The 17,760-nt window shown below is 42.8% G+C and overlaps 1 protein-coding gene across 3 annotated transcripts in view; it reads right to left on the bottom strand.

Annotated features, from left to right (window-relative positions):
* The window catches only part of LOC144528298 (vacuole membrane protein 1-like), a 65,400-nt gene that overhangs the window by 36,649 nt on the left and 10,991 nt on the right, over positions 1-17,760 (bottom strand). The window lies entirely within an intron of this gene.

Raw genomic sequence — 17,760 nt, 5'->3', positions numbered from 1 at the left:
AGGAAATGGAGAAAAACACATAACTATGATTAAAACGATGCCGCTTCATGCAGTTTCAAAGTCTACAGGAGAAGTGTAAGAGTGGAGGGCCCCAGGTGGAAACAATCAAGGATGAAAACCAAAGCTGGGGTGTAGAAACCATTTGGCACACACACACACACACACACACACACACACACACACACACACACACACACACACACACACACACACACACACACCTGTATACTCATTCACTCAAACAAATTAACCTCAAAGACATGGCAAGGAAAAACAATGGCAAGCTGAAAATATGCAGTGTTCTAATAGTACAGGGGATGATTCTCCCCACCTTGCCCAGGTGACATGCACATAGACACACAATAGAGTGCAGCCATCTGCCCCAGGAGGATAATGATAACTAGAAAATTCCAGAAGAAATTTTGACAATGTGCCTACTACTTGGTGCACATCCGAATAACACTAGCTAAGGGTTAATAGCAGTAGCTGTATTGACGTACATAGGTCACACTGTCACTGAGAGAGAGAGAATAGAATTGTTTAACAATAGCAATAGGGAATGTATGAATGGGCTGACAAGACACCACAAATGCATACAGGTCAAGACCACAGTACAGCATAGTACCATTTACAGAAAGGTTAAAGTACTGATTATTTACATGGAGTCTGGTGGATTTAGGATGCTTAAAGTACTGATTATTTAGATGGAGTCTGGTGGGTTTAGGATGCTTAAAGTACTGATTATTTACATGGAGTCTGGTAGGTTTAGCGACACAAGCCTTATATATATATATATATATATATATATATATATATATATATATATATATATATATATATATATATATATATATAAAATACCCAAGTTTTGCTTACATTTTAAATACATACAGTGTTGTTTTAACGTTGAAGTGTTACGTGTTTTAACCCTTCAGAGATAGACCTTTTTAAAATCTATTTAAGACCTGTTTACCAGAAACGGCTATGAAGTAGCTAGCACTAAACCCACCAGACTCCATTTAAAAAAACAGTAGTTTTAGCATGTATAGAGCCAACATATTTTCACACGTAAATTGGTAAACCTGTGTTTATTTCAACCAACACTAGAGTTGTGATGGTTGGAAAAAGTGTAGAGAAGATGAAAAACGGCTTTTCATAGTTTTGTTTGGTTTCTGTCAACTTTGAATGGAGTGTGTTTTATGATGCTAAAATGACATTCACATGGAGTCTGGTGTTGTTTAAAAAAAAATTTAAAGACAATTTTTTGGGGCTTTTCCCTTTTATTATGAAGTGACAGTGGATAGACATGAAAAGGTGGGAGAGAGATGGGGGATGACACACAGCAAAAGGGTAGCAGGTCAGATTCGAACCCACGCCACTGCAAAGGACTCAGCCAACATGGAGCAAACGCTCTCACTGGCTGAGCTAGATGCAGCTAGATACCCCCCCCTTATAGTTAATATCATTAGTAACAGCTGATCTGAGCTACCTTTACTCTGCTGTTTGACATGTCCTGTAAAGAGAGGACAACACGGCCTACAGTAAATAGTCTTTATGATAAGAGCCTAGGAGGTGTGTGTGTAAGAAGTTGTTGCTATGATGATTTCCACAGTGAGGGAGTAGAGGAGGGAGGGGGAGACAGTATATTCCATGGGTCAAACATGTCAATTTAATGATAGTTATACCTCTTAAGTTTGTTCTGTAAATCAAAACTGTGGGTCCAAACGGCAAAAATATTATCATCACAAGAAAGATAAAGGTCTGTGGTTTTTATGTTTGTGGTGTCAAATATATGTGACACAGAGCAGGTAACAAACAGGGAACCGTCTGCTTACTTCCAGATATTTCATTTCATTGTTTCTATCGGCAGTTGGTATGAACAGAGCAAAAAGTTTACGTCCGATGGCTTCCATAGTTACATGTCTGCGACCGGCACAACATTTCCTACATTTTGACCAACAATGATGTATGAAGAGTGAAAATTGTAGGGGAGAGAGCAATTTGTTTGGAAAAAAATTCAGAGAATATTACTGCAGATCCATTTTTTTCATTGTTTCTATCGGCAGTTGGTATAAGGAGAGCCAAAAGTTTAGGTCCGCTGGATTCCATAGTTACATGTCTGCGACCGCCACAGAATTTCCTACATTTTGACCAACAATGATGTATGAAGAGTGAAAACTGTAGGGGAGAGAGCAATTTGTTTGGAAAACTTTCAGAGAATCATAATGCAGCTCCACCCTATATTCCCCCTTCTGGTCTTCATCATTCCAGCCCCATACACACACATTGGAAAATTGAAATGTGTGTGCGTGTGTGTGTGTATGTGTGTGTGTGTGTGCGTGTGTGAGAGTGTGTGTGTGTGTGTGTGTGCGTGTGTGTGTGTGTGTGTGTGTGTGTGTGTGTGTGTGTGTGTGTGTGTGTGTGTGTGTGTGTGTGTGTGTGTGCGTGTGTGTGTGTGTGTGTGTGTGTGTGTGTGTGTGTGTGTGTGTGTGTGTGTGTGTGTGTGTGTGTGTGTGTGTGTGAGAATGTGTGTGTGTGCGTGTGTGAATGGGTGTGCGTGTGTGTGCGTGTGAGAATGTGTGTGTGTGTGTGTGGGTGTGCGTGTGTATGTGTGTGTGTGTGTGGGTGTGTGTGTGTGTGTGTGTGTGTGTGTGTGTGTGTGTGTGTGTGTGTGTGTGCGCGCGCGTGTGTGTGTGCGCGTGTGTGTGTGTGTGTGCGTGTGTGAGAATGTGTGTGTGTGTGTTCCAGTGAGAAAACAGAAAAATCAAAGGAAGGAAGAGAGGTGCAGGGTGGATTTCTGGTGTGGTGAAAGTTTATTGAGCTGCCAGCTTTGTGTTATTGTTCAAACCCTAAAACAAGTCATCCCAATATCCACTATGGCACTGAGTAGAGAGGGACTCCTAAGGCACACACACACACACACACACACACACACACACACACACACACACCTATTTTGAAGGGTGATATCATGCAGCAAACCTGTTAAGAGTTAAATTAATTTCGGTCAAAGCAAGTGTGAAAAAAACAATTCCTGTGAAGACTGCTATTCTAGAAGCATAAATTCCCTTATCAAAGTTTCTTGTCTGAGAGGTGCAAGGAAATTCTTTGTACAAATGACCCTTGGCCATTGAAGTTTTACACTGAACAGGATCCAGTCAGGAAGAAAAGGTCATGTAACTTTGTATTTCCCCTGTAAGAACACACGTCACACACTGAACAATGATCTAGATGGATCTGAAAGAGTGACAGAGATGATCAAACAAGTCAGTAACACTACTGTGATACCTGCAAATAAAGGCAGGCCCTGTGAGTGGGCCCTGTGTACTCCGTCTACTGTCTGTTCTATGTGTTTACTCATGTGTATGTATGCAAAGAAAGGGTGCTCCCAGTGACGCACTGGGGCAGTTTGGCATTACGCAATGTAGCACCAAAACAATTTGGCAAACCTGGGGTGGGGCTGGAACTTCCGGAGCTGACTAGGACAAAGCAGGACAGGACAAGACGGGACGTGGGAGGGCAGGACAGATGCCTGTGAGGCAACAGGAAACAGCAATGTCTTCTCTAGGTACAATGCACTCCCTTTAGATGATATAGATTAGTTTCTATATACACTGTAGTAGTAAGTAGGCACAGTCACATTTACATTAATACTTAAAGGGATACTTCACCGATTTAGCATTAAGCTTTGTATCAGTAGAAACACGGTAGTATTTTTGAATGACCGTGCTTCCCTTCCTCATGTCCCCCTGAGACGAGAGATCTCTGTATTGTGGGTCTGGAAAAAATCTTCCGATGACAGAAAACGTTGATTTTTGCGTCATCGGAAGATTTTTTGCCCAGAGGCAATGGACTACAGCCAGTAGTAGGAGCTACTTCCGCATGTTTTCAACCCGCCCATGTTTTCAACTGTCGTCTTTACCCGAAGCAAAACGAGTGTCAGCCATCTTGAAGCGTCGCTAAACAGGATAGTCTTTTCAGCAGCAAACTTTTACAACAATTATGTGCATTCAAACTACCGCACATGTGTACCACCGGGATACATTTATACAGATCAGAGAATATGCAGGACACTTTATTACAGACGGAATACTCGACACACTACGCGAGCTTCGCCTGCTACGGAGACCAGCCCCTCAGCCTGCGGTGTCGCCCGATGCTGCTAGCCGGGGAAAGGGACCTCAACAGCGGTGTGCAGGAGTTTGAGGCGAGCTAGGTAGAAAGCTAACACTAGCCGGCCACCTGTTCCATCAAACCTGCTTGCAAGTGTCCGCTCATTAGACAACAAACTGGACTACATCCAACTTCAACGAAACTCCCAACGCGAGGTCAGACTGCTGTGTTTTTGTTGTTGTGGAAACATGGCTGAACAACAGTGTACCAGACTATCTAGCTACCTGCTCTGTCGCTGGGTAAGACTAGAGGTGGGCTGTGTTAACACGGACTGATGCAAAAATGGGTGTGCTTATATCCAACTAACTGCTAACTGCTGGTTGAGTTTGTGACTGTTAAATGCCGACCATTCTACATTCCACGCAAATTTACGGCTGTGTTTATACTCTGTGTTTACAGCCCACCAAGCACTAATGCTAGTATGCGTTAGCCGAACTTTATGGAGCATATAATGTGTGTACACTGAATGTAGCCTGTTTCGTATGTCGTTTTTATATAATGTCGTTTTTATATTAGGGCTGTCAAACGTCAAACATTTTCTTAAATGTGATTAATCGTTGAAGTTTTATAGTTAATCATGATTAATCGCATGTTTTATCACATGATTAAAATTCTATTATTTTGCATTTCAGAACTGTTTTTAAGTACATATTAACAATGGAAAGCAATTCTTACCAGTGTATCTTGATTGGGAATCAAATGAATGCAAAGAAAGTGACTTTATGAACTTGATTTTAAGATTTGTATTTGTTTATTATATATTTAATCTAGTCACACATTTGAATCTAGAGTCAATATTAGGGTTGGGTATTGTTTGGTTTGGATACCGGTGCTAAAGCGGTACTTTTAAAATGGTACCGGTGCCTTAACGGTGCCTGAACAGCTACTTTTTAAGAAAGTTTAAAAAAAGAAGGGTACTAAACAGTTGGCGACATTAAAGAATGGCTTGTTTATTGCTAAGGCCATATCGTCAAAATTAAATGTTTAATAATAATAATGTAATCACTATAACAATAACTTATTTCACTAGTAAATAGCTGTTGAATGACAAAACCAACCACCAGATGGGAAAAGGGCATTTCACAACAACTTTGAATGCACCACGAGGCTGTAAATTACCAGTTTCAATGAATGCACTCTGTGTTTTTCCGACAACAGCAGCTGCAGATTGTTACATCCCGGTGTTGAATCCTCTACAGTGAAATACAGACACACCTTACACCGTTGAGCATTAGCTGTCAGCATCGTAACCGTGTTTAATCCAGCTACTAGCTAGCGGTAGGCTAACGTTAGCTGCTGTCGAGTATAGTGTTAACAAGCGTTACGTGCAGCAATGTTTCTGTTTCCTGTAACGTCTGTTTCAGAGCATCAGAGAGAAGTGCAGGCATATCAGTGGCACCAGAATCAGACACCGAAATCGGCGTTGCTATTCCTGCAGCAGCAGGATGTGTTACGAGGAAGTACGGCAAAATAGTAGCCTGTTAGGCACGACGCCTGTCTGTTTGTATACGGTAGGCGTGGCTTGGGAGTGGACTCTAAAGCAGCACAGCAAGTGCATTCTGGGATTTGGTATCTTTCATCTACATGAGCCAAAAACACATTTTCTGGCTTTTCTCGGCCTAGAAGCCACCAATTTCCAAAAAAAAAACCATTTCTACTACATAAGTGACCCAATTTAAAGATATATTCATCTTTCCAACGGTGAAATATCCCTTTAAAAAGCACTACCAGGAGAAATGTCTAATGTTCACACACTTGTTTTCTTACAAAAGACAAATCTTTAGTAACCCAGAGGGAGAAGTCAAGAAACTCCCAGCACTGACCCAGTCAGATTAGATACTCCCCAGCCCCCCCCACACACACACACACACACACACACACACACACACACACACACACACACCTCAACCAGAATGTATGTGTGGCCAAGAAACACTATATTCCTTTTGTTCAAACCTTCCAACTCTATCTCAGGTAATGTGATGTTTACCAAACACACATACAGTAGACAGCCTGCCAAAAGAGTGTAGCGTGACCCTCGAGTACCTGCTCTCTCTCATTCTTTCTCTCTGTCTAATGCTGTGTCACTGCTTCTCACCTTACACAAAAGCCCAGCCCTCATGTTGTCCTTGTGATTCCTGTGAGAACACAGATATATTTTGAATGTGCACAAAGTTTTGAACATGAGTAGAAATCTTGCTCAAACACATCTGAAATATTACAGTCCAGGGGTTTATTAAAATTAATGAATGTATCATTGAGGTGAATAATTGTCATATGCACATTTAAGGAGGTTACTTCCTCAACAAAAGACGCAAAAGAGGAGGGAAGAGTAAATGCTGCCTAGGCTACGTGTGCTGACTAAGATATAATTAGAAAAGTCGATCTATAAATAGTTGAAAGCAATACATAAAGCCTGAGAGCCTTACTGCTAAATATTCCATTATGTTTTTATTTTTTGAATTGTCCCCCATGTTTCCCTTTACATAAAGATATTTTCAGTAGGGCTGTGACGGTATAGTGTTTTTCTTACCGTGGTGACGAAGCAACATATCACCGCGGTATGGCGATTAACAGCAACCCCCTTATGAGAGTAGCGTAAAGGCTGTTTTATGGTTTTGCGGAGGCTCCACGCAGAGCTTTCGCCATAGCCTACATAAGCGGCCTGATGTTTATACTTGTGCGCTGGTATGTGCCTCGAGCCGGCATGTGTGTGTGGGGGGAGTGGGTGATCGAGCGAGGGATCAGTGAGAGAGTGAAGGCGATTAGCTTCGGAGCGAGTAGCGACTCTAGAGTCATAGTGAGAGAAACAAAGTGTCTCCCCTGTGTTTTCTGACCACGGTGGGAAATCTGTAGCAGGAAAAGTTAACCCTCTCCTTGATTTCACGTTGTTTATGGAGAAGGAGAACCAGGAAATGAGTCGGGGGAAATGCAACGCTACCAAGCCACGGCCGAGCGATGTGCGTCGCTGCGACGTGTAGTTAAATTTTTCGAGAGGTGCACGTCAGGCTACGGTGTAGGGTCGATTTGATGCAGAAACGTAAAATGGCCTTAATTTAGAGCAAGAATGGCAGGGTGCCTTAAGTGAGTGACGGCAGTAAGGAGAGCGAGTGGTAAAGGAGAGTAGCGTATGAGTGTCGCTTTGAGGAAAAGAGAGAGGAAAAATAGTTAGCAAAGATGATGTAAAGTGAGTTAAAAGTGAACAATAAAACAACAAGCTAGAGCTTCTCAAGACACGATGTCTTTATCTGTTGTCAATACCGCCGGTAAAGTGAATGGCGTACACCCGGAAAACATCGGCTTAAACCTTAGCACAGTGTTTCCATTTCAGCTCAAGGTGACAGTCTTTATTGAGTTTTGCTGTCATTTAGGGCCACTCTGCTTTCTCTCCTCTCCATTGATCCATTCCACAGACAGTTCAGAAAGCTCTTTTGTCAATAAAGTAAAAAGAAAAATGTTTGCTGACAATGCCGAGAGCAGACGCTTCACAGTTTCTTCTGTTTGCAGCCAATAAAATATTCAGTACTGACAGAGGCACAAAGTTCCTCTCTCTGACCCGATGGGATCCACAATGGAGGCAACATTGCTGGCATTTCTGTGGTGACCTACAAAAATCGCTTGAAAACGCCTGACCTTCAAAACGAATGTGATCCCCACTCCTGGGAAGGAGTACATCCATGCACACTCTGAGGAGACACAGTTTGGATCTAGTAATAAAGTATGTATCTGTGTGTGTGTGTGTGTGTGTGTGTGTGTGTGTGTGTGTGTGTGTGTGTTGCCTTAGGAGTCCCTCTCTACTCAGTGCCATAGTGGATATTGGGATGACTTGTTTTAGGGTTTGAACAATAACACAAAGCTGGCAGCTCAATAAACTTTCACCACACCAGAAATCCACCCTGCACCTCAAACCACCCTACTTTAATCCATTTTTTTTTTTTTTAAATCAGCTCAGATTTACTTTTGTGTGACAATGGAGGAAATCAAAAATCCATCCATCCATCCATCTTCATCCGCTTATCCGGGGTCGGGTCGCGGGGGTAGCAGCTCCAGCAGGGGACCCCAAACTTCCCTTTCCCGGGCCACATTAACCAGCTCCGACTGGGGGATCCCGGCGTTCCCAGGCCAGGTTAGAGATATAATCCCTCCACCTAGTCCTGGGTCTCCCCGAGGCCTCCTCCCAGCTGGACGTGCCTGGAACACCTCCCTAGGGAGGCGCCCAGGGGCATCCTTACCAGATGCCCGAACCACCTCAACTGGCTCCTTCCTTCCTCAGGAGCAGCGGCTCTACTCCGAGCTCCTCACGGATAACTGAGCTTCTCACCCTATCTCTAAGGGAGACGCCAGCTAGCCTCCTGAGGAAACCCATTTCGGCCGCTTGTACCCTGGATCTTGTTCTTTCGGTCATGACCCAGCCTTCATGACCATAGGTGAGGTAGGAACAAAAACTGACCGGTAGATTGAGAGCTTTGCCTTCTGGCTCAGCTCTCTTTTACGTCTAACGGTGCGATAAATTGAATGTAATACCGCACCTGCTGTGCCGATTCTCCGACCAATCTCCCGCTCCATTGTCCCCTCACTCGCGAACAAGACCCCAAGGTACTTGAACTCCTTCACTTGGGGTAAGGACTCATTCCCTACCTGGAGAAGGCACTCCATCGGTTTCCTGCTGAGAACCATGGCCTCCGATTTAGAGGTGCTGATCCTCATCCCAGCCGCTTCACACTCGGCTGCGAACCGATCCAGTGAGTGCTGAAGGTCACAGGCCGATGATGCCATCAGGACCACATCATCTGCAAAAAAGCAGCGATGAGATCCCCAGCCCACCGAACTGCAACCCCTCTCCACCCCGACTACGCCTCGATATCCTGTCCATAAATACTACAAACAGGATTGGTGACAAAGCGCAGCCCTGGCGGAGGCCAACTCTCACCTGAAAGCGAGTCCGACTTACTGCTGAGAACCCGGACACAGCTCTCGCTTTGGTCGTACAGGGTGGATGGCCCTGAGAAGGGACCCCCTCACCCTGTACTCCCGCAGCACCTCCCACAGTATCTCCCGGGGCACCCGGTCATACGCCTTCTCCAGATCCACAAAACACATGTAGACTGGTTGGGCATACTCCCAGGCTCCCTCCAGGATCCTTGCAGAGTAAAGATCTGGTCCGTTGTTCCACGACCAGGGCGGAATCCGCATTGTTCCTCTTCAACCTGAGATTCGACTATCGACCCGAACCCTCCTTTCCAGCACCTTGGAGTAGACTTTACCGGGAGGCTGAGAAGTGTGATACCCCTGTAATTGGCACACACCCTCTGGTCCCCCCTTTTTTAAAAGGGAACCACCACCCCGGTCTGCCACTCCTTAGGCACCGTCCCAGACTTCCACGCAATGTTGAAGGCGTGTCAGCCAAGACAACCCCTCCACACCCAGAGCTTTAAGCATTTCTGGACGGATCTCATCAATTCCTGGGGCTTTGCCACTGTGGAGTTGTTTAACTACCTCAGCAACCTCCACCAGGGGAAATTGATGCCAATCCCCCCTCATCCTCCAGCTCTGCCTCTACCATAGAGGGCGTATTAGTCGGTTAGGAGTTCCTCAAAGTGCTCCTTCCACCGCCCTATTACCTCCTCAGTTGAGGTCAACAGCGTCCCATCCTTACTGTACACAGCTTGGATGGTTCCCCGCTTCCCCCCTCCTGAGGTGGCGAGCGGTTTTCAGAAGTACCTTGGTGCCGACCGAAAGTCCTTCTCCATGTCTTCTCCGAACTTCTCCCACACACGCTGCTTTGCCTCTTTCACGGCAGAGGCTGCAGCCCTTCGAGCCCTTCGGTACCTTGCAACTGCCTCCGGAGTCGTCTGGGATAACATATCCCGGAAAGACTCCTTCTTCAATCGGACGGCTTCCCTGACCACCGGTGTCCACCACGGTGTTCGTGGGTTACCGCCCCTTGAGGCACCTAAGACCCTAAGACCACAGCTCCTCACCGCAGCTTCAGCAATGGAAACTTTGAACATTGTCCACTCAGGTTCAATGCCCCCAGCCTCCACAGGCTGGGGGCAGAGTAAATCAAAAATGTTTTTGCTAATCTGATGACAGGAACTTGTTAACACCAACATATAGGCCTATTTGGTAACCAATATAAGGATGGAAAAAAATGTCATCCGGAGAGCAATAGCCCATTTAAGGGGCTGTTGTAATGTCAGCTTCATGTTGGTAGCCAGTCCTGCGGAATGTCCATGTCTATTACCAACCACATCCTGTAGTTTCCTGATGGTTAAAACTTTATTCCCTACTTCCCCCTGTAATGCTAGTACCATCTGAATGGAGCTTATGTTAATAGTACACTGTTGAGTGTTTGACCACTATTAGTGCTATGGAGCACATGGAGGACGCACATGTGTGCGCTCAAGCCCACAGGAGACGTGAAACCATAGACTGTATATAAAATGGACCAACAGATCCCGTTGCTCTGGACGGAGACCAGTGAAGGATATTAGAAGCACTTTTCCGGTGAGCGCTGAGCGTTACTGCGCAGCCTCCAATTGAGAGAGACGACGTAAATGTGACGTCTGAAAGTTGTAAGTCTTCTGGTAGCTGTGCCAAGACAAATCTCAATCATTCCCAATCTTGCAGAGACGGAGAGCGTAGGTATATGTAAGGAGATAACATGGACACAAGCTAATTATTGCTAACTAAAATGCTAGTTAACATTAGTAATTAAACTTAAACAGCTAATGTAAGTCCAAACTGCTTGCGAGCTTCTCCTGTACTATACGGTAATTCCTCTACTATGCGACAGTAAGTCACGTGGTTATGACTCAATCGTTAGCCTATTTTTACAAAAACGTCTGCTATGGAGCCATAACGTGAGGTACAAGGTAATGGAGCCTTTTATACATTGTCGTGTTTCTTTAGAAATAAACAATGGACAAATAGAGTCTTTAAATGCTTCAGATGTAAAGTTATTCGCTTTCAAAGTGACGTCAAAATGAATGGGAGTCAATGGAATGCTAACGTCGGGTGATCGTTTGGTAGCATCAAAATGGCGCCATAGGAGGTTCGAGCTCTGAAGCGAAGCTTACCCCCTTGTGTGAAACGCATTCCTGCCATGGGGTTTGATGCTATTCTGCCGTTCAACAGTTAATGTTGGCGTGGCAAGATATGTAGCAATGCGCCAAGAAAAGGCAGTAAAGAACAAGGCTGCGCCTTAGCTAAACCATTTTGCTTTTTGGTGAGTAACACTGAATAACTGCATAACTTCTGAAAACTACACAAGGCCCTGAAGACGTTTGTTATCAGCCCTGTTACAAAATATTAAAGCTTAAACAAGTCCACTACAAAGACAGGTGCCACTCTGTGTGAACTTCTGAGGCGTTTGCCATGATGAGGGTGAATTGATGACAAGTTACTTTTAATGTGTAGTAAATTGTTCCTTAAAGTCCGTGTTGCAGGGTTCATTTTCCAACAGATTTGCGCAATTTGCTTGTTGGTAATAAACTGTTATCCATTGTATTTCATGTTGTTGGGTATCACACGTCAAGTTGGGGAGACGACAGACCAAAGCCCGCTTGAGAGTGACGAGAGATCGAATAACGAGAGATGAGTAATGGCCCTGACACACCAACCCGATAATCGGCCGTCGGACAGCCTGGCGAGGTCAGTGACTCAATTCTGTTCGGTGTGTTCCGTGCCGTCGTCCCTCGGAGGAGCTGTCGGCCTTAATTTTGGCCGACCTGACTTGCTGGGTCGGAGGGCGGGCAGTCGGACTCCAATCTGATTGGCGTAGTGCTAACCCGGAAATAACGAGCGGGATGAGTGACGAACGCCTCTCAAAATATGACGGAAATCTTTTAAACTGATATACATATCTTGAGTGCTTTATGTACCCATTAATCGACAGTGGTGGTTTACCTGCAACATGGGCTTTAACCTCTATCCTAGACATGTGACAGGGATTGGCTACGAGCACAGCAGTTGCTAAAGCACATGGGCGGAAAGGAGCTTCCTCTAAGTGCCACAGCATGAACAAAGTCTGTGTCACTGTGCCCACTGAAGAAGGAAGTGAAAGCAGTTTGCCCAATAGCTGCTGCTGGGATGAGCTACTGACATGGACATGGTCTATCACCTTCTTTGGTCCTTTGGATCCAGTGCAATTGGAATAATAGTCTTTAATTGTTAAACATGCAATATATAAAACAATACTTTCTTTTGTGTGACTGTGTGTGTCACAGTGACAGTGTTATCTGCATTAGGTCAGCAGACACACACGCTCATAGCATAATGTAGCAGTGTAGGTGTGATGACTTTCAACGCAGCTTGTGAAAGGAGGGGCTTTTAACTACTGGTTTATTCTTTACGCAGGAACAGATGCAGTAGAGTGAATACACTCATGATAAAATTCCATCATGCGTCACATCAAATTACATAAAACAGTACATTTCCGTTAGGAAGCAGTGGCACCTGAGAGATTCAAAGTGTGAGCTTTCTGTAGCTTTTTTAACACACTGATATTTGTCCCTGCATATCCTCCCAATTTAAATGTTGTGTATTGGGCTACACTTTAAATTACCAAAGACATTTGTTTTATGAAATGACATAATCCCTAATTAATTGTTTTTAATCTTGAGACCCTAGCAGATGCAGCCCATACCAGTCATGGCATGGACTCCTCTTGTTAGTTTATGGTGGCAAATGTACAGTAGTTTGTTCTGAAGCCCCAAACCAGACATTAATGGGTGACCATAAACTGACCAGTTCTTAGTGACCACGACCACAGGATGGTCCAGTCATTAACAGGTCAGTGTGGTTGTCAAGGGCCATTGAAGCACATTAGACATGGTTAGGCTAGCATAACCTGTTAACCGCTTCTTACAGTGAGAAACTGCTGGAGGCAAAGCAGGACAAACATTAGAGGTTAGTTTGTAATGTAGAAGCCCTGGTCAGGATTTTTGAGGGAGGTAAGAGAGCGCTGGACTGACGCCAGTTCAGAGGTGGGTGGCAAGCGTCACTATTAAACATATAAACATTTTATAAATTTGCATTCTAATCCTCCACTTCTAAAATAATGAACCATTTAACATATTATAATGGGAAATCTTTATTTAAAAATCTTTGTGATGATAAAATGGATGAATTACATCAAAGTACAACGGGTGTACATTCCTTTTTTGAGTGTGTTTCATTTGGTCAACTACAACGGCAAAACAAAATGTTGGGCCCTATAGAATCAGGATAAAAAGTAGGCTGAAGCAGCTACACCTACACAGACCCACTTGAGGGTGTGGGATGGTGTGATGGGTAACTGAAAAGCACTGGGTGACACTGGGTGACTTTCAACAATGCTTTAAATACGGTAAACACCTGCAGTCTGCCAGCGACACTCTGGTTTGCTCTGGTAAGGTTAGGCTTGTTCTGGCAGGGTTGATGGTGCCGTTTCAGACTGGCTACACACTAAGCCCACTTTGGCCCGGGATTAGCTTCCTGTAGACTGTGTGTGTGTGTGTGTGTGTGTGTGTGTGTGTGTGTGTGTGTGTGTGTGTGTGTGTGTGTGTGTGTGTGTCAGACAGACACATGCCTTTGATGGCTGAGGTGTGACAATTAAGATTGAGACGCGATTAGAAACAGCACAACCACCCAAAGCTCCCATTTACACATCTCTCTGGTATTCATTTTGAAGGAGTTTGGTGAAGATGAGTAAGTCAAAAAACATTTGAACAGATCCATGTCTCCAACCGTATGAGGAAGAAGGTTGGAGCTTGGAGTGGCTCACACCAAGTAGGCACTGCTGAGTACTGGGTTCAATCCCCGAGCTCCAGTTTCCTCCCACAATAAAGACGTAGGTACAGACATTACATCTGGAGTTGGTCCCCGGGCGCCAGACTAGGGCTCCTAATTAGTTAGGATAGGTTAAATGCAGAGGATACATTCCTCATATGTGTAAATGTACTTGAAGACTACTTGGCAAATATTAATATTATTAATATGGGTACCGAACTATGGCTGCCCGCTGCTCCTAAGTAGCTAGGATGGGTTAAATGCAGAGGATACATTCCTCGTATGTGTAAACGTACTTGGCAAATATAAATATAATTAAAATAATAAATATATATTCAGGTACGGCACAGCAAATTAAATATATATATATATATATATATATATATATATATATATATATATATATATATATATATATATATTTAATATAATAGTAATCTTATGATAATGTTATATATATATATATATATATATATTCAGGTACAACACAGCAAATTATATATATTTAATATAATAGTATTCTTATAATAATGAGATATATATATATATCTCATTATTATTATTATTATTATTATTAGAATAAGATTACTTATTATTATAATGTTATATATATATATCTCATTATTATTATTATTATAATAAGATTACTTATTATTATTTATATATATATCTATATCATATAGATATATATCTATATATATATATATATATATATATATATATATATATATATATACATATACACACACACACACACACACACACACACACACACACACACACACACATATATAACATTATTATAATATTACATACTTAAAAATTATAGATGCAATTGTGCTGTTTTTTTCCCTCTTCTTTTTTTTTTCCAAGTGAAAGTAGCCCTTTTGGGGTATTTTATATTTAAACCCAACATTAGATTCCCTCGCGAGCAGCTGCAGATCCATAACTTACCAATGTAAAATTCCCAACCAACGTATCTTATGGTTCGTTAATAAGTAAGTAATACTGCCTGTTCAGTAGTGGGAGGATCAAATCCAAGCGATAAAGTTCTGACACACTATCTAGATGTAGTTAAAAATGAATGGCTTCAAATCGAATTTAAGAGGTGTTGAAGTTAAAGAGAGAGATCCGTTACTGCCAGCCGGTGGTGAGTCAAGAGTAGCTTTTCAGCTTTTCAAAGAACGGCTGAACTTGATCCTGATGTGTCACTCGTGTTACGGGTAACATGCATGCAAGGTGTCAATTCTCACTTTGTGAACAGAGGAGTGATTTTGCTATGTCAAGTCATATTTGACACAGAAAACATGTACAGCGAAGTACACTTTCTGAAGAGCCAACCCGGAGCTTTCTCAGCTCTGAGTTCCAAAACAACTCTCTAATCGACACTTGTCAGGTGACCACTTATGAGTAGTGGAAATGTTAGTCCAGGTCATACAGACCAGCAGGACAGTGTGAGTCACAACCCAAACAAAGCAACTAGGTTTCTGTCTATGTGAAGTCCTTTGTCCGATACCATGCCATACTGTGGGCGAGTTTCCCTCACCCACATGTTCTTGTCAGACTGTAATTGTGTGGGCAGACTGCACTTAACTGTATAACGGCATCTGAGCGGGACAACTTTAAGGACCTGGGCCGCAGTGTGTGTGTGTGTGTGTGTGTGTGTGTGTGTGTGTGTGTCTGTGTGTCTGTGTGTCTGTGTGTGTCTGTGTGTGTGAGTGTTATAGTAACAACAATGCAGGGACAGTGTGTGGAAGCTACACTCTCAGACCTGCTCAGCGCTTACAGCGAGAGGGGCTAATTAAAGCTGTGCTTCTGGTAATTGCCAACAGCCAAAACTTAATTTTAGGGGGTTTGTTAGGGAAAATCTGTATATTCTACACAAACCTCCTCTGCAACCTATAATTTAGCAATCCTAAAAGAAACTGAACATAGAAAACTACAGAATGTGCTATTATTTAGATGAGTGACTGGTTTATTTTTTGAAAGACAAGGCACTGTAAATCATGAGTCATAAACATAAATATGACAAACATGGTTACATTTTTTGTGATGCCAAAAGATTTGCTGTTGTTTTTTCACCCAAAGGCTGCTCCCAGAAAGACACAAAATGTACACCTCTCACTCAAAAAACAGCTCAAAGCTAAAAAAAAAAACACTACCCTAGTTGCTATTATGTAAACAGTAACATGCGCGGCTTCAATTATAATGACTTTAATTCTTTGTTGCTGTTGATTTAACGTTGAACACAACAATTTTCATGCTGCCCATAATGACTTAATGGCAACAGCCATTACTGAAAGTAATTTAATGGTGGATGACTCAGATGAGCTCTCTTCTAAAATATTTACAGCATTCCCAAGCTTTCAAGAATCACACTCATCGCTAACCCCTTCTCAGTTAAAAGAGGATTTACAGAGGGCAGTGACACTAGTTGTCACTAGAAAACAAATACTTAAAAACCTAAGTGGGTATAAAAGCCGGTCCCACTCATAATAGTAATCTTTACAATCATTATGACATGCGCAGGTGCAGGACTCTGTGTGCATTAGTGTACACGTGCGTGTACTGATCCTATCCTCCGCAGCCCCTGACGAAATAAGATCTCTCCAGTGCTCCTGCATGATTTTATTGTTTTCATGGTCTGTATTATAAGCACCCACCCGCGACCTCCTCCCTCAGAGCAGCTGGATAAAATACACTTGATGGTGTGCCAAGAAACATGCTTTTTTTCCTTCTCTACGCCTGAGTTGCAGGGTTTTATCTTTCTCCAATAACCAGTCCTGCCCGTGTACAATGATCTCCCGCAGTCTCAGCGGGACGCAAACACAGAGAGGTGAGACAGGTCAGCAATTGCCCATGTCAGGGAACAGGAGAGCTGCCACTTCTGCTCTGGTTTCATTGACTGGGATGGTTTGCACGTTACTGGCTCTGCACCGCCCTCTGTTGGTGGCTCTGCAGTACTCTTATAATATAACGGTTGCTGCTTCCCGCCAAGCACTAAGGATGTGTGCTGTTAATATGTGATGTGTGGTCATTTATTTCTAACAAAACACCTAAGATTGTCATATCAATTTCACAGAGGTTAAACAGAAACCTTGGATGTAGCAGTGCCCAGTTCAACGAAGTCAACACTGTGTCGGCAGAGGAAAATGTGACCACACGTTTACTGTAACTGGGGGAAATGAAGAGATTAACTTCAATCAAGTAGTTAAGTCTTTAAAAGAGTCAGGAAAGGGACAGACAATTGATGACAACTGGGAAGGTAAGGGAAGTCATGTTATCTCATGTGAAAAAGCACTACCGATGACCTTGATGGTTATTAGACTTGCTAGTATTTACGTCTTTTCACAGCTTACAAAGAGGTGGAAATTGCCAAAGAACTGCTAACATAATAGATTACTACAAAAACTGGAGTACAGTGAAATGTATTTGTTAGTAGTTTTATGGTTCATTATGCTCTTTATTAATCTTATATATTGCCTAGTCTTTTCAACGTTCATTTTTCAGGAAGACATTAATTAATCTTCAGCTGTAGCCTTTATGTGAATACAAATATGGAAACTTGGTATCAATAATGATAAAACATGTAAAGTGTCCCAATACTAGTCTGCACTGATTTTTCTGATTCATCTTAAAACCACTGGCACCCTCTACTGACTGTTTTTACAAACATCTGACAATTTAGAAATAATTTTGGAAAAAATAATAATACAATGGCTTAATTAATTAATGTATTCATTTCTACACACCATATTTAATAACGGAGCATAATGATGGTAGATTTGATTAGAATACGAAAATACTATATTGTAA

Source organism: Sander vitreus, chromosome 13 (genome assembly GCF_031162955.1).
Source record: "Sander vitreus isolate 19-12246 chromosome 13, sanVit1, whole genome shotgun sequence".
Taxonomy (NCBI): domain Eukaryota; kingdom Metazoa; phylum Chordata; class Actinopteri; order Perciformes; family Percidae; genus Sander; species Sander vitreus.
The sequence above is the reverse complement of the archived record's forward strand: the minus strand, read 5'-3'. Positions and strand labels throughout refer to the sequence as shown.